Below are 27,012 nucleotides of genomic sequence, written 5' to 3'. Positions count from 1 at the left end.
CACCAAGTGTAGCAATAATATGGCGTAGTCTCTGAATGAAATTACCCGAAACCTTTGACAACGTGTCTAGCGGAATGGCTTCACATGCAGATGAGATGTACTGCTTCAGCTGTTCAATTGTTTCTGGATTCTGGCGGTACACCTGGTCTTTCAAGTGTCCCCACAGAAAGAAGTCACAGGGGTTCATGTCTGGCGAATAGGGAGGCCAATCCACGCCGCCTCCTGTATGTTTCGGATAGCCCAAAGCAATCACACGATCATCGAAATATTCATTCAGGAAATTAAAGACGTCGGCCGTGCGAAGTGGCCGGGCACCTTCTTGCATAAACCACGAGGTGTTCGCAGTGTCGTCTAAGGCAGTTTGTACCGCCACAAATGCACGAAGAATGTCCAGATAGCGTGATGCAGTAATCGTTTCGGATCTGAAAAATGGGCCAATGATTCCTTTGGAAGAAATGGCGGCCCAGACCAGTACTTTTTGAGGATGCATGGACGATGGGACTGCAACATGGGGCTTTTCGGTTCCCCATATGCGCCAGTTCTGTTTATTGACGAAGCCGTCCAGGTAAAAATAAGCTTCCTCAGTAAACCAAATGCTGCCCACATGCATATCGCCGTCATCAATCCTGTGCACTATATCCTGTGCACTATATCGTTAGCGAATGTCTCTCGTGCAGCAATGGTAGCGGCGCTGAGAGGTTGCCGCGTTTGAATTTTGTATGGATAGAGGTGTAAACTCTGGCGCATGAGACGATACGTGGACGTTGGCGTCATTTGGACCGCAGCTGCAACATGGCGAACGGAAACCCGAGGCCGCTGTTCGATCACCTGCTGCACTAGCTGCGCGTTGCCCTCTGTGGTTGCCGTACGCGGTCGCCCTACCTTTCCAGCACGTTCATCCGTCACGTTCCCAGTCCGTTGAAATTTTTCAAACAGATCCTTTACTGTATCGCTTTTCGGTCCTTTGGTTACATTAAACCTCCGTTGAAAACTTCGTCTTGTTGCAACAACACTGTGTTCTAGGTGGTGGAATTCCAACACCAGAAAAATCCTCTGTTCTAAGGAATAAACCATGTTGTCTACAGCACACTTGCACGTTGTGAACAGCACACGCTTACAGCAGAAAGACGACGTACAGAATGGCGCACCCACAGACTGCGTTGTCTTCTATATCTTTCACATCACTTGCAGCGCCATCTGTTGTTGAAAATTGTAACTACTGTAATTTCGAAAGTTTGTCCGCCTGAAAATGTACTGTTGTCCCAAGCATATTGCAACAAACGGTGTATTTCTATCGCTGCTCGTTTAGTTTTTATTGCCGTTTCAAATATACCGGTCATTTTTGAAACACCCTGTATATTTAACATGTGGCGCATGGCTACGTAATTTCTGACGATGCTCGCGGCTGTCGAGTGAAACATGTAAACGAAAGAAAGTTACATGTGACTTATTGCTGCCTACAAGTCAAATATAGATCACGTTCAACCAATGAAAACACGCAGCTACTCATTTCCGTAGTCATGCTCTCATCAACTTAGTCCATTACTAAATCATTAACAGATGCGAAACTCAGTCCGAACAGGTCTTGAAAGGCCTAACGGTACCGACCGACCGCCGTGTCATCCTCAGCCCAAAGGTTTCACTGGATGCTGAAATGGAGGGCATGTGGTCGGCACACCGCTCTCCCTGCCGTATGTCACTTTACGAGACAGGAGCCACTACTTCTCAATCAAGTAGCTCCTCAGTTTGCCTCACAAGGGCTGAGTGCACCCCGCTTGCCAACAGCACTCGGTAGACCGGATGGTCACCCATCCAAGTGCGAGCCCAGCCCGACAGCACTTAACTTCGGTGATCTGACGGGAAGCGGTGTTACCACTGCGGCAAGGCCGTTGGCAACAGATGCGAAACAGTATTCGCTAAACCGCTTGGACAAGAAGCCTTCGTCTCGCATTGCAGTCATAAAGTAGAACGATTAGAACGAAAATTTCTCGTCTTTCATTTATGTTTGTCCTTTGCGTCCCTTCCGGTACGTTACACAACCATTCGATGTCCACAGTGCTAACCGTTATTCTGCAATGGTTCCAACCGGATCTGCTTATCCTTTCAGCAGACTCGGCGGAACAGTTTAATGTAGTGATACAGCAGTGGTACCGACTGAATGCACTGAGAAACTGACAGTCTCGCCCAATACAATGATAGCAGAACATGGGTAATAGTTTTCTATGCTAAATTTCTAGCATGTTGTCTTTACACTTACATCAAAAATGTTCTGTCAAACAAATGAGTAATCTGTTGTGATTGTCTCACTTTTGTACATTAAAAGTCTTTTCAGTTCCGTAGCCGGCCGCGGTGGTCTCGCGGTTCTAGGCGCTCAGTCCGAAACCGCGTGACTGCTGCGGTCGCAGGTTCGAATCCTGCCTCGGGCATGGATGTGTGTGATGTCCTTAGGTTAGTTAGGTTTAAGTAGTTCTAAGTTCTAGGGGACTGATGACCACAGATGTTAAGTCCCATAGTGCTCAGAGCCATTTGAACCATTCTTTTTTTTTTTTTCAGTTCCGTGCCGGTAGACAGCTATTTCGAGCCCTCCCAAGTTTCCTTCTTTTCTTACCTATGCGTAGTACCTCCGCCCCCCTTCGTTCATTTTATGAGATTGTCTCAAAAAACTGTTGGACACCACTGATTTGTCACAGTCGCTTAGCCTAAAATCCCAAGAAAAATACCTATCAAAGTAGAAAGCTAGTCGTATACTAATAAGGAGGAGGAGGATGAGAACAGTGTTAAATGTCCCATCGACAACGAGATAATGAGAAACGAAACACAAGCTCCGATTAGGGTTCACGGAAAGCCTAAATCAGGATGTGCGGACGAGGGTTTGAACCGTCGTCCTCCGGAATGATGTGCTAACCACTGCGCAATCCGCCAGGTGTGTACTATTAAACCAAGATAAATGGGTCCTTAGTAATGCGATATAGTAATCTCGCCCACTATCTGGGTAGTTTCTCGCTTCCATGTCGGAATAATTCTGCTGGATTTAAGTTGAATGAATCAAGAAATCTGAAAGCTTCTTCGGTTTCGAAGAACACCTGCGGAAGAATTTTATAAATACATGCAGCTTTTAGGAGTTCAAGATCTGGAGCAAACAAGGGATACGGTGCAGCTACTAACCAAGGTCTTCAAGAGCTGCTTTCATCACTTGAGCAGCACGCAGTGGTGTATCATAGTGTTGCAGCAACAGCAGATACAGCCTTGTGTTGTTCATTTTTATTTAAGCGCAGCAGCCAGCCGTCTGTGTTGTTATCAATAAAAGTAACCGCTTAGGGTCATGTTTGTACGAAAAGATTTTCCGTATACAACACCTTTTTTAACTCCCTGAATAGTGATTTAAATCATTTTTTATTGGCTTAACTACAGCATTTACCGTCACCAACGACGATCTTGGGTAGCAAAAATTTATGTTATGGCCGGCCGCTGTGACCGAGCGGTTCTAGGCGCTTCAGTTCGGAATCGCCCTGCTCTACGGTCGCAGGTTCGAATCCTGCCTCGGGCATGGATGTGTGTAATGTCCTTAGGTTAATTAGGTTTAAGTCGTTCTAAGTCTAAGGGACTGATGACCTCAGATATTAAATACCATAGTGCTTAGAACCATTTGAATCATTTTTTTATGTTATGAAGCTGGATGAATACAACCAAACCTAAGTATAAAAAAGATCACCTGGAGAGGTTTAGCGTTTCCACTGCATTTTCGAAACTAGTCCATAAAACACCAATCTGTTATGACTGTTGAGTGGTCGTAGCCGATAACAGGCGTTAATTTTCATGTTTAATAACGAGAATCATCATGAACTGACGTGTCAGAAGACCGGTGGTTTTTCTGGAAATGCTGAATTTTTCCCGTGATAAAGGCCTTGTTTCAGCCGAACGAACTTGCCTTGCCACACTCTCTTCGATGGTAGCCTCTCCGCAAAGTGCATAAATATTTTCAGCCGTCTACTTTCTCTCTGCTCTAATACACATATTTGTTCTTTTGTAATTCATTTTTATTTTTACCTTTTTTTAGGGTTACAACTTCAGTCGATAAAAACAGAACCCTTACAGGATCACCTTGTTGTCCATTTGTGTTTCTGCCGGTCCTGCTGTTAAGATCCTTTTTCTCAGAAAAAGGTAGACGTACCAAGCTGTTGTTTATGTCATCTGCTAAGATCTATAGCACCTCGGTGGTGAATAAATAAAAGCTTCTAATCAATGCAAACAAAAGACAGGCCATGGATGCCACATAGTTCGATACTTGAAAACCCTCTCATCAAAATCTGTATGAAGTATCTATACACAAGTCTACCCTGATGGTTTAACGGTAAAGAGCGTGCCTGGAAACCGGGAGGTCGCGGGGTCAAATGTCGCTCGGAACACGGATTTTTTAGTCCTGCTACCCTTGACCTCTCAAAAATGGGAGGAGTTGCCAGAAACAACACGTACTTCGAATTGCACGTTAAACTGTAGGTCCCCTTTCCCCGATTATGTAACTGGGGTAAGTCAGGGAGACGGAAGTCGTAGAGGATTTGCACCACGCAATTCAGTCACACGGAATTATTACGCTACTGGCCATTAAAATTGCTACACCAAGAAGAAATGCAGATGATAAACGGGTACTCATTGGACAAATATATTGTACTAGAACTGACATGTGATTGCATTTTCACGCAATTTGGGTGCACAGATCCTGAGAAATCAGTACCCAGAACAACCACGTCTGGCCGTAATAACGGCCTTGATACGCCTGGGCATTGAGCTTGTATGGCGTGTACAGGTACAGCTGCCCATGCAGCTTCAACACGATACCACAGTTCATCAACAGCAGTGACTGGCTTATTGTGACGAGCCAGTTGCTCGGCCACCATTGACCAGACGTTTTCAGTTGATGAGAGATCTGGAGAATGTGCTGGCCAGGGCAGCAGTCGAACATTTTCTGTATCCACAAAGGTCCGTATAGGACCTGCAACATGCGGTCGTGCATTATCCTGTTGAAATGTAGGGTTTCGCAGGGATTGAATGAAGGGTAGAGCCACGGGTCGTAACATATCTGAAATGTAACGTCCACTGTTCAAAGTGCCCTCAATCCGAACAAGAGGTGACCGAGACGTGTAACCAATGGCACCCGATACCATCACGCTGGGTGATTCGGCAGTATGGCGATGACGAATACATGCTTCCAATGTGCGTTCACCGCGATGTCGCCAATTACAGATGCGACCATCATGATGCTGTAAACAGAACCTGGATTCATCCGAATAAATGACGTTCTGCCATTCGTGCACCCAGGTTCGCCGTTGAGTACGCCATCGCAGGCGCTCCTGTCTGTGATGCAGCGTCAAGGGTAACCGCAGCCATGGTCTCCGAGTTATAGTCCATGCTGCTGCAAACGTCGTCGATCTGTTCGTGTAGATGGTTGTTGTCTTGTAAACGTCACCATCTGTTGACTCAGGGAACGAGACGTGGCTGCACGATCCGTTACGGCCAAGCGGATAAGATGCCTGTCATCTAGACTGCTAGTGACACGAGGCCTTTGGGATCCAGCACGGCGTTCCGTATTACCCTCCTGAACTCACCGATTGCATATTCTGCTAACAGTCATTGGATCTCGACCAACGCGAGCAGCAATGTCGCGATACGATCAACCGCAATCGCGATAGGCTACACTCCGACCTTTATCAAAGTCGGAAACGTGATGGTACGCATTTCTCCTCCTTACACGAGGCATCACAACAACGTTTCACCAGGCAACGGTGGTCAATTGCTGTTTGTGTATAGGAAATCGGTTGGAAACTTTCCTCATGTCAGCACCCTGTAGGTGTCGCCACTGGCGCCAACCTTGTGAGAATGCTGTGAAAAGCTAATCATTTACACATCACAGCATCTTCTTCCTGTCGGTTAAATTTCGCGCCTGTAGCACGTCATCTTCTTTGTGTTGCAACTTTAATGGCCAGTAGTGTATTATCATCTACGTACATAATTAAATTGGAACGGAACCCTCAGAGACCGACTGCTACTCACAATTGTCCTGTTTTTTTATTCTTTTTGTGCTTTACTTCGTACGTGAAAGAAGTTGCCTCAGATCTTGAAAATATACAGGGGTCGGAATAAAATACGGAAACTTCCCGAGAAATGGATTCTTGAACGTAAAGGCAAATGTTAGTGAAGCCTGCATTTTGTGCTGTTTGATCACGAACAGCACTGAGCAATGTCGTAAATATCTACGTCAACATCTACATCCATACTCCGCAAGCCAGCTGACGGTGTGTGACGGAGGGTACTTTGAGTACCTCTGTCAGTTCTTCCTTCTATTCCAGTCTCGTATTGTACGTGGAAAGAAAGATTGTCGGTATGCCTCTGTATGGGCTCTAATCACTCTGATTTTATCCTCATGGTCTCTTCGCGAGATATACGTAGGAGGGAGCAATATATTGCTTGACTCCTCGGTGAAGTTATGTTCTCGAAAGTTCAATAAAAGCCCGTACCCACCTACTGAGCGTCTTTCTTGCAGAGTCTTCCTCTGGGAGTTTATCTATCATCTCCGTAACGCTTTCGCGATTACTAAATGATCCTGCAACGAAGCGCGCTGCTCTCCGTTGGATCTTCTCTACCTCTTCTATCACCCCTATCTGGTACGGATCCCACACCGGTGGGCAGTATTCAAGCAGTAGGCGAACAAGTGTACTGTAACCTACTTCCTTTGTTTTCGGACTGCATTTCTTAGGATTCTTCCAATGAATCGCAGTCTGGCATCTGCTTTACTGACGATCAACTTTGTATGATCATTCCATTTTAAATCACTCCTAATGCGTACTCCCAGATAATTTACGGTATTAACTGCTTCCAGTTGCTGACCTGCTATATTGTAGCTAGGTTCCAAGTGTCAGACGCAGTCAGAGCAGCGTTCTGTGTAAGTCTGAGTGCATTTTGTCGCAGCTAAGTGAATTCGAACGTGGGCGGATTCTTGGTTTTCGTGTGGTGGTCAGAGTCGAACAACGCGCAGATGGCGGGCGGTTCCACTGCCGGCAAGAGTCACCTCGTTTCGCAAATCTCGCCGCGGCGATTCCCACGCTGCGTCTCGCATTCCTACGCGATGTCCGTCCTCCAGACCCGCAATACGAGACTGGAATTCCCTGAAGACGGCAGCACTTTCGCCAGATCGCGATTCCGGTGATGAAGCGCTGTAATAGCTGCCCGCCAAGGTCACAACTAATGTGCGACTCGTCCGTTTCCGGACGTGGACTGCGGCGGAGCAAAACACTCTTCTGCCTGCTGGCGCTGCGGCGATTCAGACTGGAGACAAACTTTGCCTTGTAAAGGGAGGGGATTGAACGCTGATTTGGACTACTATATAGAAGATTATTCTTCTTCTTCTCTTTCGTTTGTCCTTCGACGTTTAGGTTAATGAAATCCTCTTACATAAGTGTTGTGAATTGGCAGGAGCCAATTAACGGAGTTTGGAGGAAGCCGAAAGGCACGCGTTTAAGCTCACGCAGGCTGGCGTGAGGTCTGGAACAGGTCAGAGAAATAAGACTAGCAAAACAGGAGGTAACTGGTAAAATACTTAACTTTAATCCACAATTGGTGAACATCTCTCTTGACTGTACATTAATAACAATCTCAATATAAACTGGTAATGGCGCCTTGCTAGGTCGTAGCGAATGACGAAGCTGAAGGCTATGCTAACTATCGTCTCGGCAAATGAGAGCGTAATTGTCAGTGTAGCTTCGCTTGCAAAGTCGGCTGTACAACTGGGGCGAGTGCTAGGACGTCTCACTAGACCTGCCGTGTGGCGGCGCTCGGTCTGCAATCACTGACAGTGGCGACACGCTGGTCCGACGTATACTAGCGGACCGTGGCCGATTTAAAGGCTACCACCTAGCAAGTGTGGTGTCTGGCGGTGACACCACAATAAGATAAGAAAGGAAATGGACACACAGAAGGGCGGACCGACGTTAATCACATCATTTTTTTTCTTTTGGCAGTTCACATTTATTTACGGAACGTATTACAGTAATGAACGGATTACAATCTTAACCAGTCTTCGTAAAGAAAGTGAAAGTTAAGTGCCAACAGTTACGATCCAGCAAGATACTGTTTTGCATGCATGGAATGAATACAATATTGAAGTTCGAGGGTCGTCTGTGTTTTGAAAGCAATATATGAAGACTTTCCTACTGGCTTGCTAGGTCTAACGCAAGAAAGGATTTTCTGTTGGGGTTGTCTCCCTTAGCATTTGTAGTTACTCCTACACCACAAGGCATTGGTTCCCTTCTCATTTAATCCCCAGAAAGGAGGGTTGCCTTATCTGCCAGCTTCTCCGTTCCGAAGTCTTTCTTCCCCGCCATCGCTACCCTTACCCCACCCCAGCCTTACCCTACCCCAACAGAAAATCCTTTCTTGCGTTAGGCCCAGCAAGCCAGTAGCAAAGTCGTCATATATTGCTGTTGGGGTTGTCTCCCTTAGCATTTGTAGTTTCTCCTACACCACAAGGCATTGGTTCCCTTCTCATTTAATCCCCAGAAAGGAGGGTTGCCTCATCTGCCAGCTTCTCCGTTCCGAAGTCTTTCTTCTCCGCCATCGCTACCCTTACCCCACCCCACCCTTACCCTACCCCAACAGAAAATCCTTTCTTGCGTTAGGCCCAGCAAGCCAGTAGGAAAGTCTTCATATATTGCTTTCAAAACACAGAAGACACGGGTTCACAGGTAGATGCCGTGTTTCTTGACTTCCGCAAGGCGTTCGATACAGTTCCCCACAGTCGTTCAATGAACAAAGTAAGAGCATATGGACTATCAGACCAATTGTGTGATTGGATTGAGGAGTTCCTAGATAACAGGACGCAGCATGTCATTCTCAATGGAGAGAAGTCTTCCGAAGTAAGAGTGATTTCAGGTGTGCCGCAGGGGAGTGTCATAGGACCATTGCTATTCACAATATACATGACCTGGTGGATGACATCGGAAGTTCACTGAGGCTTTTTGCAGATGATGCTGCGGTGTATCGAGAGGTTGTAACAATGGAGAATTGTACTGAAATGCAAGAGGATCTGCAGCGAATTGATGCATGGCGCAGGAAATGGCAATTGAATCTCAATGTAGACAAGTGTAATGTGCTGCGAATACACAGAATGACAGATCCTTTATCATTTAGCTACAAAATAGCAGGTCAGCAACTGGAAGCAGTTAATACCATAAATTATCTGGGAGTACGCATTAGGAGTGATTTAAAATGGAATGATCATATAATGTTGATCGTCGGTAAAGCAGATGCCAGACTGAGATTCATTGGAAGAATCCTAAGGAAATGCAATCCGAAAACAAAGGAAGTAGGTTACATTACGCTTGTTCGCCCACTGCTTGAATACTGCTCAGCAGTGTGGGATCCGTACCAGATAGGGTTGACAGAAGATATAGAGAAGATCCAACGGAGAGCAGCGCGCTTCGTTACAGGATCATTTAGTAATCACGAAAGCGTTACGGAGATGATAGATAAACTCCAGTGGAAGACTCTGCAGGAGAGACGCTCAGTAGCTCGGTACGGGCTTTTGTCAAAGTTTCTAGAACATAACTTCACCGAGGAGTCAAGCAGTATATTGCTCCCTCCTACGTATATCTCGCGAAGAGACCATGAGGTTAAAATCAGAGAGATTAGAGCCCAAACAGAGGCATACCGACAATCCTTCTTTCCACAAACAATAAGAGACTGGAATAGAAGGGAGAACCGATAGAGGTACTCAAGGTACCCTCCGCCACACACCGTCAGGTGGCTTGCGGAGTATGGATGTAGATGTAGATGTAGGTCTTCCTGTAACCCCGGGCATGGGTTCCGTGTTATACTCCACGGGATAGGGTCCCTGCCTGAACTCAGCCATCCTATCACTCAGGCCTACTGCAGCGTAGGATGCCCACCCCCGCGACGTGGACGAGCCAGACAGGAATTACCCCAGTGGAGGAATAAGGACCGCGCGGGATTAGCCGAGAGGTCAGAGGCGCTGCAGTCATGGACTGTGCGGCTGGTTCCGGCGGAGGTTCGAGTCCTATCTCGGGCATGGGTGTGTGTGTTTGTCCTTAGGATAATTTAGGTTAAGTAGTGTGTAAGCTTAGGGACTGATGACATTTGCAGTTAAGTCCCATAAGATTTAACACACATTTGAACATTTTTTTGAGGAATTAGGAAGGGGACCCTGCCTCCCTGAAGCCGGGTTAATGATTGTGTATGGTGCCACAATCAGTGGTGGTAATGGTATTTGGAAGAGGCAATGGGATCAATGGGAATATTACTTTGAATGGAGAACCCCTCAAAGTGGTAGACAGTTTCACTTATTTTGGGAGTGAAATATGTAGTGATGGAAGAATAACCAACGGAATTAATAATAGGTTACAGAATGGAAGCAATTTCTACCAAACAATAAAACACCTGATTTCTAATAAGGGAGTTTCAGAAAAATCAAAACTTTTTATGTATAAAAGTTATTACTTCCCTATTTGCACCTATGGAGGAGAAACATGGACAATGGCAGAAAGGGACTGGAGCTGACTGGAAAAAGACCTAGAGGGCGCCCAAGAACACGGTGGAAAACGGGAGTGAGAGTAACTATGGAAAGGAGAGGTGTGACCTGGCAGCAAGTGGAGGAAGAAAAGTGGTGGGAGGACTGAGCCAAATGGAGAGGACTTGTCAGCACCCAGACCTGGTAGTAGCTGGAGTGGGATCCAGATATAGTATAGACATTAGTTCGACAAATTTCCTGAACTTCATTAAAAGATTAAACAATAAATCCCAGAAAATATCCCAATGCATTAAAAACAACCACTTAATAAACCAGATTTACCACAGAGCTTATGAACAGTTTAACACAGACCAGTTGTGGTTAGCAATAACTAAAATGGGCGAATTCTTTTTTTTTTTTTAATGGATAAAGCGAGAGTCACAGAGGCGGGCACAACTCAGCGCGAGCGATACCAGCCATTGTTACACCAAGAAGTCGTTATTCCATAATATCAATCAAGTGCAGAATTCCAACATCCAAAAGCGCACAGCATGGAGGTAAGGGAAGACAATTCAGCTGAAGCACATTGAAGGGTGTGGTGAGAACTTCGATGCAGCCACTAACGGTACACTCACAACCACCCGATCTCCGTACAAGCAGAGCCAACGGCCCAGCCGGCCGGGGTGATCGAGCGGTTCTAGGCGCTACAGTCTGGAACCGATCAACCGCTACGGTCGCAGGTTCGAATCCTGCCTCGGGCATGGATGTGTGTGATGTCCTTAGGTTATTTAGGTTTAAGTAGTTCTAAGTCTAGGGAACTGATGACTTCAGAAGTTAAGTCCCATAATGCTCAAAGCCATTTGAACCAATGGCACACCCAGCCAACGGGTCGACCAATGTCCGTGTTGCCTTCTCGCCACATATCCAAACACACTCCTCTGGACACGCTCTTACGTATTTTCAAGATAACGCACCGGAAGCTAAGGGTAATTCCTGGCATCTAGCGGGACGCCAGCAAGTGAAGGCGGAAGAAAAGGTGAAATGAAGCCGCCATAGATAAGTCAAGATAAACATTCTCCGGTTTCACCATCTTATACTCGTTCAGACCATGTAACTGAGTTTTATTCATTTCACTGAACGTCCAATTTGCACTTCGATGAGGAATAAGAGAATAACACACAACACGGCAACTTCTGTTTTGGGAAAATAGTATTTTGCAAGTGCTGCGTGTGTTGACAGAATCACACTATCTGATCAGATGTATCCGGGTACCCATACGTAATGTGTAACTGCCCACTAGATGTCATGAGAGGCGAATGCAATATAGGAGGTGGGAACTACCGTGTTGTCTACAGAGAAGCAATAATAAAGGAATGCGTCGATCAGGAGAGTTCAGTGACTTCGAACGAGGACTAGTCACTGGAACGAAGTAATGAAGGAAGGAAGATTAGAGTTTAACGTCTCGCCGATAGCGCGGTCATTAGAGACGGAGCAGTCTCTGACTACGATTGTATGGGGAAGGAAATCGGCAGTGCTCTTTTGATTGGATATCGCCTGAGGAACAAACCCACCAGCGACATTTCATAGCTGTCGACGTGATCGTAAAAAATGTAATCTTGTTTCCCTCTTCAGTCTCAGATGGGACTCCCCCCCACACAGGAGTGACAGACCGAAAAAGACAACACTGATGATGGACGCAATGTCTGTTGAGGGTTCACCGCTATTTGTAAATCATTTTTCACTTTCTTCGCCCTCATTTCTTGAAAATGTGAAGTATGTGCAGCAACGAAGAATGTCGCCAAGACAAGTTACTGATCGAGTCTCAGAAGAGGCGACAGTTTGCGCGCACTTGTGTGGATAATCGGGAACTGAGACAAGGCTAAAGCGTGTGCTGGACGCTCATTGTTATGTGATGAGGACTGCGAGATAACTTCACGGATATCGGCGGAAGGACGAACAAAGAGTGAATCGCTCGCTGGAGTGCGTCCTTTCACGGAAGAGTTGTGTTACAAATCGCGCTGTCCCAGCGCCAGGTGTTTAAAACAAAGGGCGTCGCTATCCGACGTTCGTGAGTGGACTTGCAGAGAAACCACAGAAGCACCTCGCAGCCTTTGTCCTTCTCGCACCGACCGTTGTGGTGGCGTAGTCGATCCGCATCTTCACTTGTAAACGACTATAAGTTGTGTGAAAGAGGCTGCATTGCACTGTGCCATATACGAAAATTTCCTTCCGTTCCAGCAACTGACGGGGTACGGGATTAGTGATTACTTTGTGCCTCCTTGCGTGCAACAATTAGTGCAATCAGTCTATATGACAGCAGTGCACTAATAGGAGAAGAGCATTTAGTAGCTTAAGCACTGGAAACAGATTACTGAATTTTCGCGAGATAACAAGCAGCCACAACTGATTTTTGCAACCTTTCTTTATATTCTCCCAAACAAGGGTTTGGGCATTCATGCCGCCCATATTTATATACGTTTATTGTCACCTGATAATCGGTGGATCTAATGTGATGTCACAGACTTGAGAAGAATTCCAGCTAGGATCATAAACTGATGAGCCGAAACATTATGACCATCTTCTTTGTAGCTTGTTTGTCCGTCTTTGGAACGAAATACGTCACTGATTCTACTTATCAGGGATCCGGCAGTTTGTTGGTAGATTTTTGGAGGTTTGTGCCATTAGATGTATACGCACAGGTCATGTAATTCGCATAAATAACGGCAGGCTAATTTGCGTACGCGGTGATGGCGCCCGGTAACAACCCAGATCGGTTCCTTAGGTTTTACATCAGGCGAATTTCGTGGTCGAGGCATCTACTTCAGTTAACTATAATGCTCCTCAAACCTACCAACTGCAGCATGGTTCTTGCTGCGACATACTGACAATTATACTGATGAAAGAAGACATCGCTGTCGGGGAAGACATCAAGGATGAAAGGATGCAGGTGGTTCACAGCTGTCAGTGTATCTTCTGTTACTGCCACGGGTCCCTTTTAAGCGCAGGAGAATGTCTCTCGTGGCGTGATACTACCCCGACCAGCCTGCATCTGTGGCACACTGCTCGTTCCGAGCCGCCGTTCACCTCGATGATGGCGTTTGCGGAGACGACCAGCAGCAAAAATGCGGTTCACCGAAGAGCCGACACGTTTCCACCGATCGACGGTCAAATCCCGATGATCCCGTGCCCACTGCAATCGCAACTGACGATATCATTGGGTCAACATGTGAACACGTGGGGGTGGTCTGCTGCGGAGCTCCATCTTCAACAATGAACGGTGTTGCTCCGAAATACTTGTGCGTGCACGAGCATTGTGCTCTATCGGCAGAGATGCCACAGGTCACCATCTGTCCTGCTTCACCGAGCAGACAAATCTCCGGAACCCACGTTCTGTGAAGAGTTGTGGACGTCCAACCATTTAGCGCCTAGTGGTTGCTTCACTGTTCTCTAACCTATTTCCGTAGAGGCTCCCGACAGTAGTACGTGAGCATTCGACCAGCTTCGCCGTTTTCGAAATACACATTCATAGGCTCTGCGTAATAATAATCTGCCCTTTCTCAAAGTCGCTTACCTCAGTGGATTTCTTCATTTGCAGCCCTATCTTCCCTAGGGTCATCCCCGTCGGTGTCTGCTCCTGTTATATACCGGGTGATCCAAAAAGTCAGTATAAATTTGAAAACTTAATAGACCACGGAATAATGTAGATAGAGAGGTAAAATTTCACACACATGCTTGGAATGACATGGGGTTTTATTAGAACAAAAAAAAGTTCACAAAATGTCCGACAGATCGCGCTGGACAGCAAAACGTCAGTGACTGCGCATGATAGTCGTGTATAAAAGGAGCTGTAATGAGAGAGAGAGAGAATCAGATGCGCCAGCAGTCGCAGCATGTTGACGTTACCTGAAAAGGCGCTTTTGTCCGCAGCTCGTGGTCGTGCGGTAGCGTTCTCGCTTCCCATGCCCGGGTTCCCGGGTTCGATTCCCGGCGGGGTCAGGGATTTTCTCTGCCTCGTGACGACTGGGTGTTGTGTGATGTCCTTAGGTTAGTTAGGTTTAAGTAGTTCTAAGTTCTATGGGACTGATGACCATAGATGTTAAGTCCCATAGTGCTCAGAGCTATTTGAACCATTTTGAAAAGGCGCTTTTAGTGAAGCTATATTATCAAAATGGGGAATGTGCTAGTTCAGCGTTACGATCCTATCGCCATAGGAAGGGGATTAGAACGGGTAAAGGTCCGTTGACAAATGCAGCTGTGGCGAGAATGATTTCGAAGTTCGAAGCCACGGGTTGTTTAGACGATAGACCGCGTAGTGGCCGACCGAGCACAAGGCGTAATGCTGCTGAGACAGTTACATGTCTGTAGCGGGTTCGTCTATACACGGTGAAGTCAGCGCTCGTGCAGTCGCACGTCGCACCGGCATTCCATACACTACTGTTTGGTTGGCACTTAGGCGTACCCTCCGATGCTATCCGTACAAAATCCATCGGCATCATGAACTGTTACCTGGCGATTTAGTGAAGCGGAGGGCATTTGCGGTGTAGGCGTTTCAGAAGATGGCGGAAGATGACGATTGGTTGAGTAACGCGTTGTGGACCGAAGAAGCTCATTTCACGCCCCGAGGGTCTGTAAACGCCCACAACTGCAGAATTTGGGCTACCGAAAATCCTAGAACTGTGATGGAAACTCCACTGCACGACGAGAAAGTCACGGTATGGGTTGGATTTACCACATCTACCGTTATCGGGCCTTTTTTATTCGAGGAAATGCGTGATTCTGGTTTTGTAACTCATGCCGTAACGGGTGTGAATTACGCCGTTATGTTACAGAATCGCATCATCCCCAACCTGGCTGATAAACACCTGCTGGAACGTACGATGTTTATGCAGGATGGCGCTCCACCCCATATTGCTAGACGCGTGAAAGATCTATCGCGAGCATCGTTTGGTGATGATCGTGTGCTCAGCCGCCACTTTCGTCATGCTTGGCCTCCCAGGTCCCCAGACCTCAGTCCGTGCAATTATTGGCGTTGGGTTTACCTGAAGTCGCAAATGTATCGTGATTGACCGACATCTCTAGGGATGCTCAAACACAACATCCAACGCCAATGCCTCACCATAACTGCGTACATGCTTTACAGTGCTGTTCACAATATTATTTCTCGACTACAGCTATTGTTGAGGAATGATGGTGAACATATTGAGCATTTCCTGGAAAGAACATCATCTTTGCTTTGTCTTACTTTGTTATGCTAATTATTGCTATTCTGATCAGATGAAGCGCCATCTCTACGACATTTTTTGAACTTCTGTATTTTTTGGTTCTAATAAAACCCCATGTCATTCCAAACATGTGTGTCAATTTGTACCTCTCTATCTACATTATTCCGTGATTTATTCAATTTTCAAATTTATACTGACTTTTTGATCACCCAGTACTTTTGTAACCGTGTCACATGTAACGTCGCGATAGGTAGTGGGCATAATGTTTTGGCTCATCATTATATAAGTGGTACGTACTGTCCATTCGTAAACAGACTGCTATTTTCCCGAATCCTGTCAATATATTGAAGCGTTTTATTTTCCATATAACATCTGTTATGAACATGTAGCTATACGCAAATTATGATTCATCCCCACAGACCTATCGTATGATACCGAGGAAATGTTAGGTATTTATAGACTTTTTTTTTAACTGTCAATGATGAGAGCGATTTAAGTGACGGAGGAACAGAAGGACGCCCATTAGTCGAACAGGTGGCGTTTGGTTGCGTGTCAGGGTAATTTTGCAAAATGCCGCGACTTCTTGGAACAGCAAATCAGAGCGAGGCAGTTGAATTCAGACTCGGTGGAGAAGACTGAGATATTGCCAGTCTCAGGCCTCGTGCGAAATCGATCTTCCCAAGAAAACTTTGACAAATTCTTCTGTCCTTCCTGTCGGAGAAAGGTACCTATGGGATTAATGGGGGTTGCAACATGGGAGGACCAATCGCTGAAGAAAGGCCAGCGGTTTCCAGGCTGCCACCAGATCCCACCTATAGACGAGACAGTGCTAGAGACACGGCGTGTCATGCCGCGGTCTCCGTGACGAACGAACCTTTGTTTCCGGCGGGGCTCCTTGCGCCATTGAGGTCACTGACGTTGTAGCAAATCGCGTTGCAGTGTGCACGTAAGCTCTCCGTGTATAACAAAACACTGGCACAATTGTGTCTCTGTTTCCTCCCCTGTCCATAGGATTTCTCTGCGTTTTTATCATTACGACTTGTGCACTGAAATTCATTAAAAATAATCGCAGTTTTTACAACGAGTCCTGTCTTTATAAGTTCTTTTACATGACCAGTCCAAGTATTGGATTGTGTGTTTCTACGCTCATTCGTTTTGCAGCTCTCGAATCAATCCAAGGTCACAGTATTGCTGTCCAGCTATGAAAAGTGGGACTGAGCCGATGTGCCCTTTGATCCAGAGCACTTCTATATCGGTTAATGCGTGCGGTTAGCCCTTCAGAAGACTCAAGTCACGTTAAACTTGTTACTGTTTCAGCTAACCTTACAGGTGCAGTCGGTGTCATGATTCGTTGACTGATCCAAAGGTGCAGACCGACAGAGTGGCTCGTAACATTAATGCTCATGGAAGAGCCACGCGCTATTACAACCAAAGCTACTAGTATTTTGTGCAACGAGCTTGTTTAATTCATTATTACCATAGTATGGTTACCTTAAAATTAGCTGACGTTACAAAGGTACCAGTAAACCCTTATTTCTTAAAGAACCGAGCTCCTACGTTATAAAACAGCTTGAAACTTCTGATTACAAATCAGTTAATGCATTAAATACACTGAAGAACCAAAGAAACTGCTACACCTGCGTAATATCGTGCAGGGCCCCCGCGATAACTCAGAAGTACCTCATGACGATGTGGCATGGACTCGACTAATGTCTGAAATAGTGCTGGAGGTAATTAACACCATGGATCCAGCAGGGCTGTCCATAAATAAGTAAGAGTACGAGGAACAGCACACTGCAAGGCATCCCAGATATGCCCAATAATGTTCATGTCCGGGCAGTTTGGTGGCCACCGGACTATTTAAACTCAGAAGAATGTTCCTGGAGCCACACTGTACCAATTCTGAAGGTGTGGGGTGTCGCATTGTCCTGCTGGAATTGCCCACGCCCGTCGGAACGCACAATGGGCATGAATGAATGCAGGTGATCAGACAGGATGCTTAGGTACGTGTCACCTGCCGCAGTTGTATCTAGTATCAGGCGTCCAATATCACTCCAACTGCACACGCCCCACACTATTACAGAGCCTCCACCAGCCTGAACAGTCCCCTGCTGACTGGCAGGGTCCCTGGATTCTTAAGGCTGTCTCCACACTCATACACGTCCATCCGCTCGATACAATTTGAAACGAGACGTCCGACCGGGCAACATGCTTCCTCTCATCAACAGTCCAATGTCGGTGGACAGCTTTGTGTCGTGCAGTCAAGACTTCGGCAGCGGAAGCCGATATCGATGATGTTTCGTTGAATGGTTCGCACGCTGACACTTGCTGATGGCCCGGCATTGAAATCTGCAGCAATTTGCGGAAGGGCTGGAAAAATTTGGAAATTTGTGGTAAGGTCTTATGGGACCAAACTGCTGAGGTCATCTGTCCTTAAGCCTACACAATACTCAAACTAACTTACGCTATGGACACCACACCACCACAGGGAGGACTCGAACCTCCGCCGGGAGGAGCCGCACGGACCATGACAGGACGCCTAATACCGCGCGGCAGGGAAGGGTTGCATTCTTGTCACGTTGAACGATTATCCTCAGTTGTCGTTGGTCTCGCTCTGGCAGGCTCTTTTTCCGCCGCAGTGACGTTGGAAATTTGGCGTTTTGCCGGATGCCTGATATTCACGGAACCTCGGAGATGCTGTGTCCCATCGGTCGTGAGACGACTATAACACCACGTTCTTGATAACCTACCACTGTAGCATCAGTAACCAGTCTAACAAGTGCTCAAGACACTTGTTGTCTTATATAGGCACCGGCCGTTATGGACGAGCGGTTCTAGGCGCTTCGGTCTGGAACCGCACGACCGCTACAGTCGCAGGTTCGAATCCAGCCTCGGGCATGGATGTGTGTGATGTCCTTAGGTTAGTTACGTTTAAGTAGTTCTAAGTTCTAGGGGACTGATGAGCTCAGATGTTAAGTCACATAGTGCTCAGAGCCATTTGAACCATTTTTGAAAACGTTTTATTTGCAACAGTTGGCCACACCTTCCATTTACTTCTCTACGTAGTCGCCGCTCCGACTTAGATATTTGCCTTAGCGTTGTAGCAACTTTCCAGTACCTCGCCTGTGCTTTTCCCAATTCTCTACGCTAGTCTGTGCCAAAATGCCTTCATATCCAGCGGTTAATGTGAGCAGAGATGAATCCCAGGGGAACCCAATTACGGGCTGTGTTGTGGGTGACCAAACGCTTCCTATCGAAAAAGCTGCAGGAGCATCTTTATTGCCCCTGCACAGTGCGGCCGAGAACTGTTATAAAAAAGGAAATGCATGACAGTTACATTACGCGAGCTACATGACATCGGGCGAAATCTGTCTCCAGGCCCTCATACTTGGCGGTAGACACAGTCAAGCTGTCTTTACGTGCTCACTGTGTGCTCCGAACTGAAAAGAGCGACATGACGTGTTCGCCGGGCATACTATTCTCTGTTCATCATAAGAATAAACCTGATGTGAACAAACACAAACCCGATAATTGGTCAGAAGCTGTAGCACATACAATGCCGTTGCCACGCTCTTGGAAGTAGATCCTACTTGAAACTTCCTGGCAGATTAAAACTGTGTGCCCGAGACTCGAACTCGGGACCTTTGCCTGTCGCGGGCAAGTGCTCTACCACTGAACTACCGAAGCACGACTCACGCCCGCTACCCACAGCTTTACTTCTGCCAGTATCTCGTCTCCTACCTTCCAAACTTTACAGAAGCTCTCCTGCGTACCTTGTCACAGTTTCCGTACTGTTATGCTCTGATTGTTGCGCTGTTAATACGACGTATGAAAATGGCTGAGGCTGCTTCCTGTTCCGTAGTGTAGCATGCGTGTGAAACAAGAGTGTGGAATACGGTTAAAAAGTGCCGAGAAATAGGTTGCTCTTAAAGTTTGTCATCAATTTAGAGAGATACTCGGCTTTGAAGGTTTTCGAGGAACGGAATTAATGCAGTTGAGAAACAAACATTGTTATGTACAGTGGTATCGGTAGCGTGGTATAATGATAATTTACTGTACTTCATGGTTCCCTGGTTCAAGTGTTGCCTCAGTCATTCTTTTTTTCTCGTTCAATTTGAAATACCTACATCTCGTAATTGTAAAATTCATCATCATTTTTATGAATACTGCACGTCTTCTTATTTCTAATTACATGTTGCTCGCGAAACTCCTGTTTTCATTTCAAATATAAATTCTTCATTACTGTTATGAAAGATTGTTGATATAGGTTGCTTAAATTAAGAAAACATAATAGTTTAATTTTTAGGGCTAAATAAAAAACCTTTTACTCTATATTTGGACTAAGTCCATTGTTTTATATCATAGGTGTAGTCTCACACGAACCAGAGTGATAAGTGTACAGAAACATGAAAAACAATCATCTTCACAGCATCGAGTACGCCATGCAAATGCTGCATTTTTACATTTCCCACTGTAACATTACAATATGAAACCGACAGAACTGATCTGGAGCCAAGTTAAGGGATTTCTCCAGAGAAATGATAAGACTGTTAAGCTGCCAGATGTATTGGAACTAAAGCACGCAGCTCTTTCACATCTCACTGCCGAACGCTGGAGGGATATAGAACGGCACGTCATAAAAGAAGAGGAGAAAATGCGGCGGCTGGTGGCTTCGTGGATTCTGTTGTTGATCGACTCGTTATCAAAAGCAGCAAATGACAGTTCCAGAACTGAAATGTGTTTCTCGGATTCGAGTAAGGAAGGAGCTAAGAGACTACCAGACGACTGACTGTAATTAATACCTTCAGTGGCTTCGGTATTAAACAACACGTTCAAATCCCTACAGTATGCTTTTGCATCACACGTAGCTCTCTCAAAAAAATTATACTGTGTTTAAATTAGGAATTTACATCAATCTTGTTTGTAATTAGAATACTATGTTAGGCGAGAACGAGAGCCTTTTATGCTTTCCGTCTGAACCCCTAAGAAGCGGGCGATATTGCTGGAGTTTTGGCGATTATTGTTTCATTATCTTTAAGAAGCAAAGGACGTTCCAAGCCATATTGATTCTTTGCTCGTCTCCTTTAACGCCTCAACTGCAACTGCTGACATTGCAGGTTACTTGGATCAAGTGGCTGGCCAGAGCTGTCCAAGTTTAATCCACCGTTGAAATTGTTCATCTACATCTACATGGATACTCAGCAAATCACATTTAAGTGCGTGGCAGAGGGTTCATCGAAACACCTTCACAATTCTCTATTGTTCCAATCACGTATACAGTTCAAAATGGTTCAAATGGCTCTGAGCACTATGCGACTTAACTTCTGAGGTCATCAGTCGCCTAGAACTTAGAACTGATTAAACCTAACTAGCCTAAGGACATCACACACATCCATGCCCGAGGCAGGATTCGAACCTGCGACCGTAGCGGTCGCTCGGCTCCAGACTGTAGCGCCTAGAACCGCACGGCCACTGCGGCCGGCACTTATAAAGTGCTGAAAGAATGAACACCTATATCTTTCCATACGAGCTCTGATTTCCCTTATTTTATCGAGGTGATCGGTCCTTCCTATGTAGGTAGGTATCAACAAAATATTTTCGCATTCGGAGGAGAAAGTTGGTGATTGGAAGTTCGTGAGAAGATTCCGTCGCAACGAAAAACTCCTTTCTTTTAACGATTTCCAGCCCAAATCCTGTATCATTTCTGTGACACTCTCTCCCATATTTCGCGATAATACAAAACGTACTGCTTTTCTTTGAACTTTTTCGATGTACTCCGTCAGTCCTATCTGGAAAGGATCCCACACCGCACAGCAGTATTCTAAAAGACGACAGACAAACGTAGTGTAGGTAGCCTCCATAGTAGGTCTGTTACATTTTCTAAGTGTCCTACTAATAAAACGCAGTCTTTGGTTAGCCTTCCCCGCAACATTTTCTATGTGTTACTTCCTGTTGTCACGCATTATCGTCCAGTCTCCGAGCGTGTAACACATCATAAGACATATTCTTACGATCGTATTTGACTGTACTGGGCGCAGCTTGGCTTCCGGTCCACGTGAAACGAAATCGAATGAGATTCAAGCAAACGGGGAGGAATGTATGGCGCAATGTTTGCACCAGGTTTAGTCGTATTATGAACAGAGTGCAGAAACACTGCACAACATATCTGCGCAAAACTTCATCGGATTTTCACTGTGAAACGCGTATGTTCTGTAGCAGCGATGGCGAGCCATGACAATCTCTGACCAGAGAGCTGTAGCGCGAGAGTTCAGTTGCATGTAGGGAGTCAGCAGTAGTAGTTGCTAGTCGCGCTCTGTCAGTGCTTGTGGCGCGCGGGAGATGGCCGGAGTTGTGTGTGAGGAGTCGGCGGGTGTCGATATGGGTCTCTGGTCGAGATTCAGGACAAGGTATATTGTTAAATAAGGTAATGAAGCAGCATTGCGCGCAGCTAATAATGTATGGTAATTGTAATTAATTTGTTCAAGAAATGCCCCAATAATAATTTTGTTATCAAAGCAATTTTTTTTTAAGAAAACAATCATTTGAATTGAAAGAAAGTTTCACATGCATTTCCCTAAAGAAAAGTTTCACTTAAATTCAAAGTTGCATTTCGGTCTATTTGCGTTTTCATTGTCACTGAGATTTCATTATCATTGAATTGTCTTGCATTTTTGTGGGCAGCTTACATTTGGCTCAGATTGCTAGTTCTTGTTTATTGTCATTTGTCTTTAAATTTAATTGCTGGGAAGTTACACTTGGTTCTATTCTCGTTAACATTTAAATATTCTCTTTCAAAATTTCTCTGGGGAGGTTACAACTGTGGTTCCCATTTCGCGCCCGATCGGACCTTACTTTTTCGAATATCCCTCCTACGAAGAGGTTGTTCGCGGTGCCGGATTCCCCACGTTACGTAGAGAAGACACGCAGCCAGCTGCTGCGCAATGGGCTGGTGACGTAACGCGCGAGGGAAGCACGCTGCGTCGTTCGCGGGCAGGCACCGGACATGACGCTGAGCCCCTGCAATGCCGCGACCCCCACGCTGCAGCCAGTAGGCCATTCCCACACAGGGAGGCTCGTTTGCGAGGCCGGTGGTTAGCTAGAGAGGAGGGGGCCAGCTGACAGCTGCTGTAGCTGCTGGCTGCCGGCGCCCGCGTGACGTAGCGAGACCTTGCCCGCGCCGCCGGGCGGCTAGTTCCGCGGGAAATCCTCGCGACCGGGTGCGCATGCGCCCTCTCGTCTCCTCGGGCCGCCAGTTCACCACTTGCCGCCGGCGGCTCTAGCGCGCGTGGCCACGGCTGATGCTCGCAGCCCAGGTACGTAAAGCGCCAGCGGATCGTCTTCTACGTGCATTCTACACCAGAGACTTTCTGGCCAAATTCGACAAATAGTCATCGGTGCACGTCACGTGACTGCGTGTAAATCAGCCGTCAACCACATCGCGAGTGGATCAGTGACGTCAGTGATCAATCTGTTCCGATATGTGGAGTTCTAAAATCTTTAATACAAGGTGACACCAAAACCGACTCAAAGGAAGGCCTCGGCGCTTGTTCGTGACGTCACGTCAGCTAGGCGCGGCGAAAGCCAGGTCTGTCGCAGGCACACTCATAATGGTGGTGTCTTCCTCTCTGACGCAGGAAAATGGGAAACTATTGGCGGTAGTTGACCAACACACATTGTTCTGAGAGATTTCTGCAATCAATTAATTGTGCAATTCATTACACTTCTTAGCAAATGGTGTACTCCTGAACTTAAATTTCCACCTGTTTTCAGGACTGACATACAAAAACAACTTCATGGTCCAGCAGCAACAGAATTCGTGCTTCTTTACCTGATTTGTAAATCTGAGGAAGTTGCGTTTGTACTGGGTTGCCTTTACAAGAAACTGTGAACATATTGGTGCTCTTCTTTAGGGTTCATGGTTGACTATGGGGTGAGGAGCACTGAATGTTAATGAAATATCTTGCGATTGTACACGTTGGGGGAGGGGGTGGGGGCAGAAGAAGAGGCAAAAGAGAGATACTTGTTTTATCAAATAAAATTTTTTTATCTTGTAAAGTTTCTCCTTTCAGTTACAAGAGGGTAATATTTATCTTTTCTAATGTGCATGTTTAAAAAAGTTTAAGCTCAGCAGTATTTTCGATGTATGAAGCTATTTTGTTTCCTCTTTAGAATTCCTTTTGTTGAAAACGACTGTAATCTAATGACTGGCAACAGTTGGACATTTACACATGTAAATTAGTTCACATTTCCAGTGACGATGTCAAACGAAAATAAATAAATAAATAAAAGAAAAGAGTTAATTGTAAGGGGGTTGGGGTAAGTTTCGATAACAAAATGGATCAAGTAAATATAGTTACTTGAATGTAAAATTTCCGAAGCTTGCAATGGGGCAAAGCATCTTCTCATATTGATCTACGTTTGTTTCGACAGGATTCAGTAATACAGAACTATGATCTTCATTTGTAGCTTTACGACAGTAAGAAAATCTTTCATCGAAATAAAACTGCAGAATCCAAAACAATACCAAACATTTTGTTCAAAAATAAGAGATTTATAGTGAGTGATAAGCACACCCAGGCGTTTCTACCTGCAACAGACCCGGCGTTCGCCGTGCCTAGCTGACGTGACGTCACCAACATGCGCCGAGGCCTTCCTTTGAGTCGGTGTTGATGACACTCGGGAGATGGACGGTTTTTAATGAAATAATACTCAGCCAACTTTAAAATTAATGCATGTTTATTTACAGAAAATCAAAGCTCATTATTTGCCATTTTAGTTAACCAAGTTATATCTGAAAAATAATGTCGTCAAGATGATGTCCATCATTTCGAATGCAGGACTCAAGTCTCTTCTCAAAATCCTCCATCACACGGACTACAATCTCTGCAGGAATGGCAGCAATTTCTTGAGTGATTGCATTCTTCAACTCGTCCAAATTTCGTGGTTTGTGGTTATACAGGGTGAAAAGTATTTAAACCGACAAACTCTGGGAGGTTGTAGGGGACATCAAAACAAATATTTTTCCCTAATGTCATTTTTTCCCATGAGGAGTATTTAAACCGGTAGAGGAAGATTTCTCTGGCGGCAAATTAATTAAACCAACAAACACTTTTCCATTTTTTTATGACCAAGAGATAACACATTAACACAACCCAATTTCAATTACAGTAGATTTTCAGAAATGCCTCCATTGACATGTAAACAAAGTTTACACCGTTGGATCACGGTCTGTCTGACACGGGCAAAAACCCCAAATTGTTCCTGCTGCTGCTACTATCTGGGCATCCAGATCCTCTTCTGATGCAACAGGAGTTTTGTAAACAAGGTTGTGCATCTATCCCCACATAAAAAAGTCCAGAGGGGACATATCTGGGGATCGAGCAGGTCATGGTACACGACCACCTCTGCCAATCCACGTTTTTGGGAACCGTCGGTCCAGGAATCGACGCACACGACGACTGAAATGTGCTGGCGCCCCATCGTGTTGGAACCACATGCGTTGTCTTGTAGGGAGCGCGACGTCTTCCAGCAAGTCTGGAAATGCTCTGGCCAGAAAATTGTAATAGCGCTCCATTTAATGGCCTAGGTAGCAGATACGGCCCAATAAAACAGTCCCCAACAACATTAACGAAGAACCGCACTTGTTGTTGATCAATCCACTGTGCGGCTCGTCCATTGCGGTGCGCTACGTAGTACGCACCAACCGCATCAGTGCACTTACTCCAGGTATATCGCTCCATTAGTAAACAGAGACAGTGCACTACTACACTGTAGAGATGGGCAAAACTGTCCTTTTCAGAGATCGGATCAGAACTGTTTACTCCCTGAAATGAATTAGCTCTTTTTCATGACTCACCACTCATTTACAATAGAAAATAAGTGGAAGGCACATTGCCCTTTAAACTTGGTTTATTCCAGTACTATACCTGTATTTGATCTTATTTGATCCTATTTTGAAGTAATACAGATAATGAATAAGAATTTGGTATTGTTTATTGAAATTTCCACGATATGACAAAGTTTTTGATTATTGATTTATTTTGCACTATCGTGGTTTTTTGGGTGATCGGAAAATGTTGTAACTTGAGATTTACATTAACAATATATTTGGCTATAATGTATTAAAATTTCATTAACCTCATACAAATACATCGCAAGCCATATATTTTTAAAGTGAACGTTTCCTTCCAAAGATGCCTAAAATCGCAAAATCCGTATCAGAATAAGAAAAAAAAATATAAATTTGACTGTAAAACGAAAGTGCTGCATATAGCCTTACGCAGAATAAAACAAGGAAAATATTGGTGTATCACATTTTGCGATACGTTTATCGGTTCGCTCGTAATTAAAGCGTAAATTCGAGTGTCCATAATAAAAATCCTATAGTAAGAGGAGTCGTCAGGAACCTAATCTGATCAGTTTAAACAAATAAAAATAAAATAAAAACAAATGATGTATACATAACATAATAATGTAATATACATAGCGGTATTACTACGAAGAACAATATCCAGTAGAGACGAACTCCGATGCAGGTCGAGCCGCGAGCTATATTACTGCGTGAGCTAAGACCGCAGAAAGCAGAGTGACACCTGAGTTGCTTTGCTCAACGCTCTGGCTAGAGTCGAGAACAGTGGGGTGAGCGTTGAGCGGGCGAGTTCCGAGGGTGGGGGGAGCGGTGAACGGCCACCACTCACCGCTCCGAGACAAATCGTCCGTTCCCTTGCGAGCAGGTTGTTGCAAGTAGTTCCTATGTTATCCGCTAGGTGGCTCTCTGTCCTGTTGCTCGCATCAACTGCCCAGAGGGCAGGACGTGCGACTGAAACGATCGCCGACAGAATGCGATGCGAAGTTAAGCTGCGCCAGACATGCATGCGGCAGACGACGTACAGAGGTGGCACAGCATATGTGAAACACAAAATCCAATGGGGCACTGCACAACGCAGGCAGCCAAGGTAGAAGCAGGGCAGAGGCCGGCGCTGGATGTGTTGTGTGGCGTGCACTGTGCTGTGACCAGCTGAGGTGCTGCTGATATGCTCCATCTCTCTCTCTCTCTCTCTCTCTCTCTCTCTCTCTCTCTCTGCCGTGGGAAACGTTTGGAGCTACCGTTCTTTTTTTCTGAATTACTGATTGTTCACTCCTTTGAAAGATTCAACTCTATGAATCAGTTCAAGAGCGCATCCCCCATCTCTACTACACTGGTGGACAGTAGTTGCCTTCAACTGAAGAGCATAATACGCCCTCTAACAACTAAAGATCGTAATACGGCCTCTA

At 45.6% G+C, this 27,012-nt stretch overlaps 1 protein-coding gene and 1 pseudogene across 1 annotated transcript in view; one reads left to right on the top strand and one right to left on the bottom strand.

Annotated features, from left to right (window-relative positions):
* Positions 1 to 27,012, top strand: part of LOC124742164 (astakine-like) — a 114,361-nt gene that overhangs the window by 23,077 nt on the left and 64,272 nt on the right. The gene's annotated exons all lie outside the window — the stretch shown is intronic.
* LOC124742168 lies at positions 1,777 to 1,894 on the bottom strand (annotated as a pseudogene).

The sequence above is a fragment of the Schistocerca piceifrons genome, unplaced genomic scaffold, assembly GCF_021461385.2.
Source record: "Schistocerca piceifrons isolate TAMUIC-IGC-003096 unplaced genomic scaffold, iqSchPice1.1 HiC_scaffold_2166, whole genome shotgun sequence".
NCBI lineage: Eukaryota > Metazoa > Arthropoda > Insecta > Orthoptera > Acrididae > Schistocerca > Schistocerca piceifrons.
Note: the sequence above shows the minus strand (reverse complement) of the source record. Positions and strands in the feature narration are given on the sequence as shown.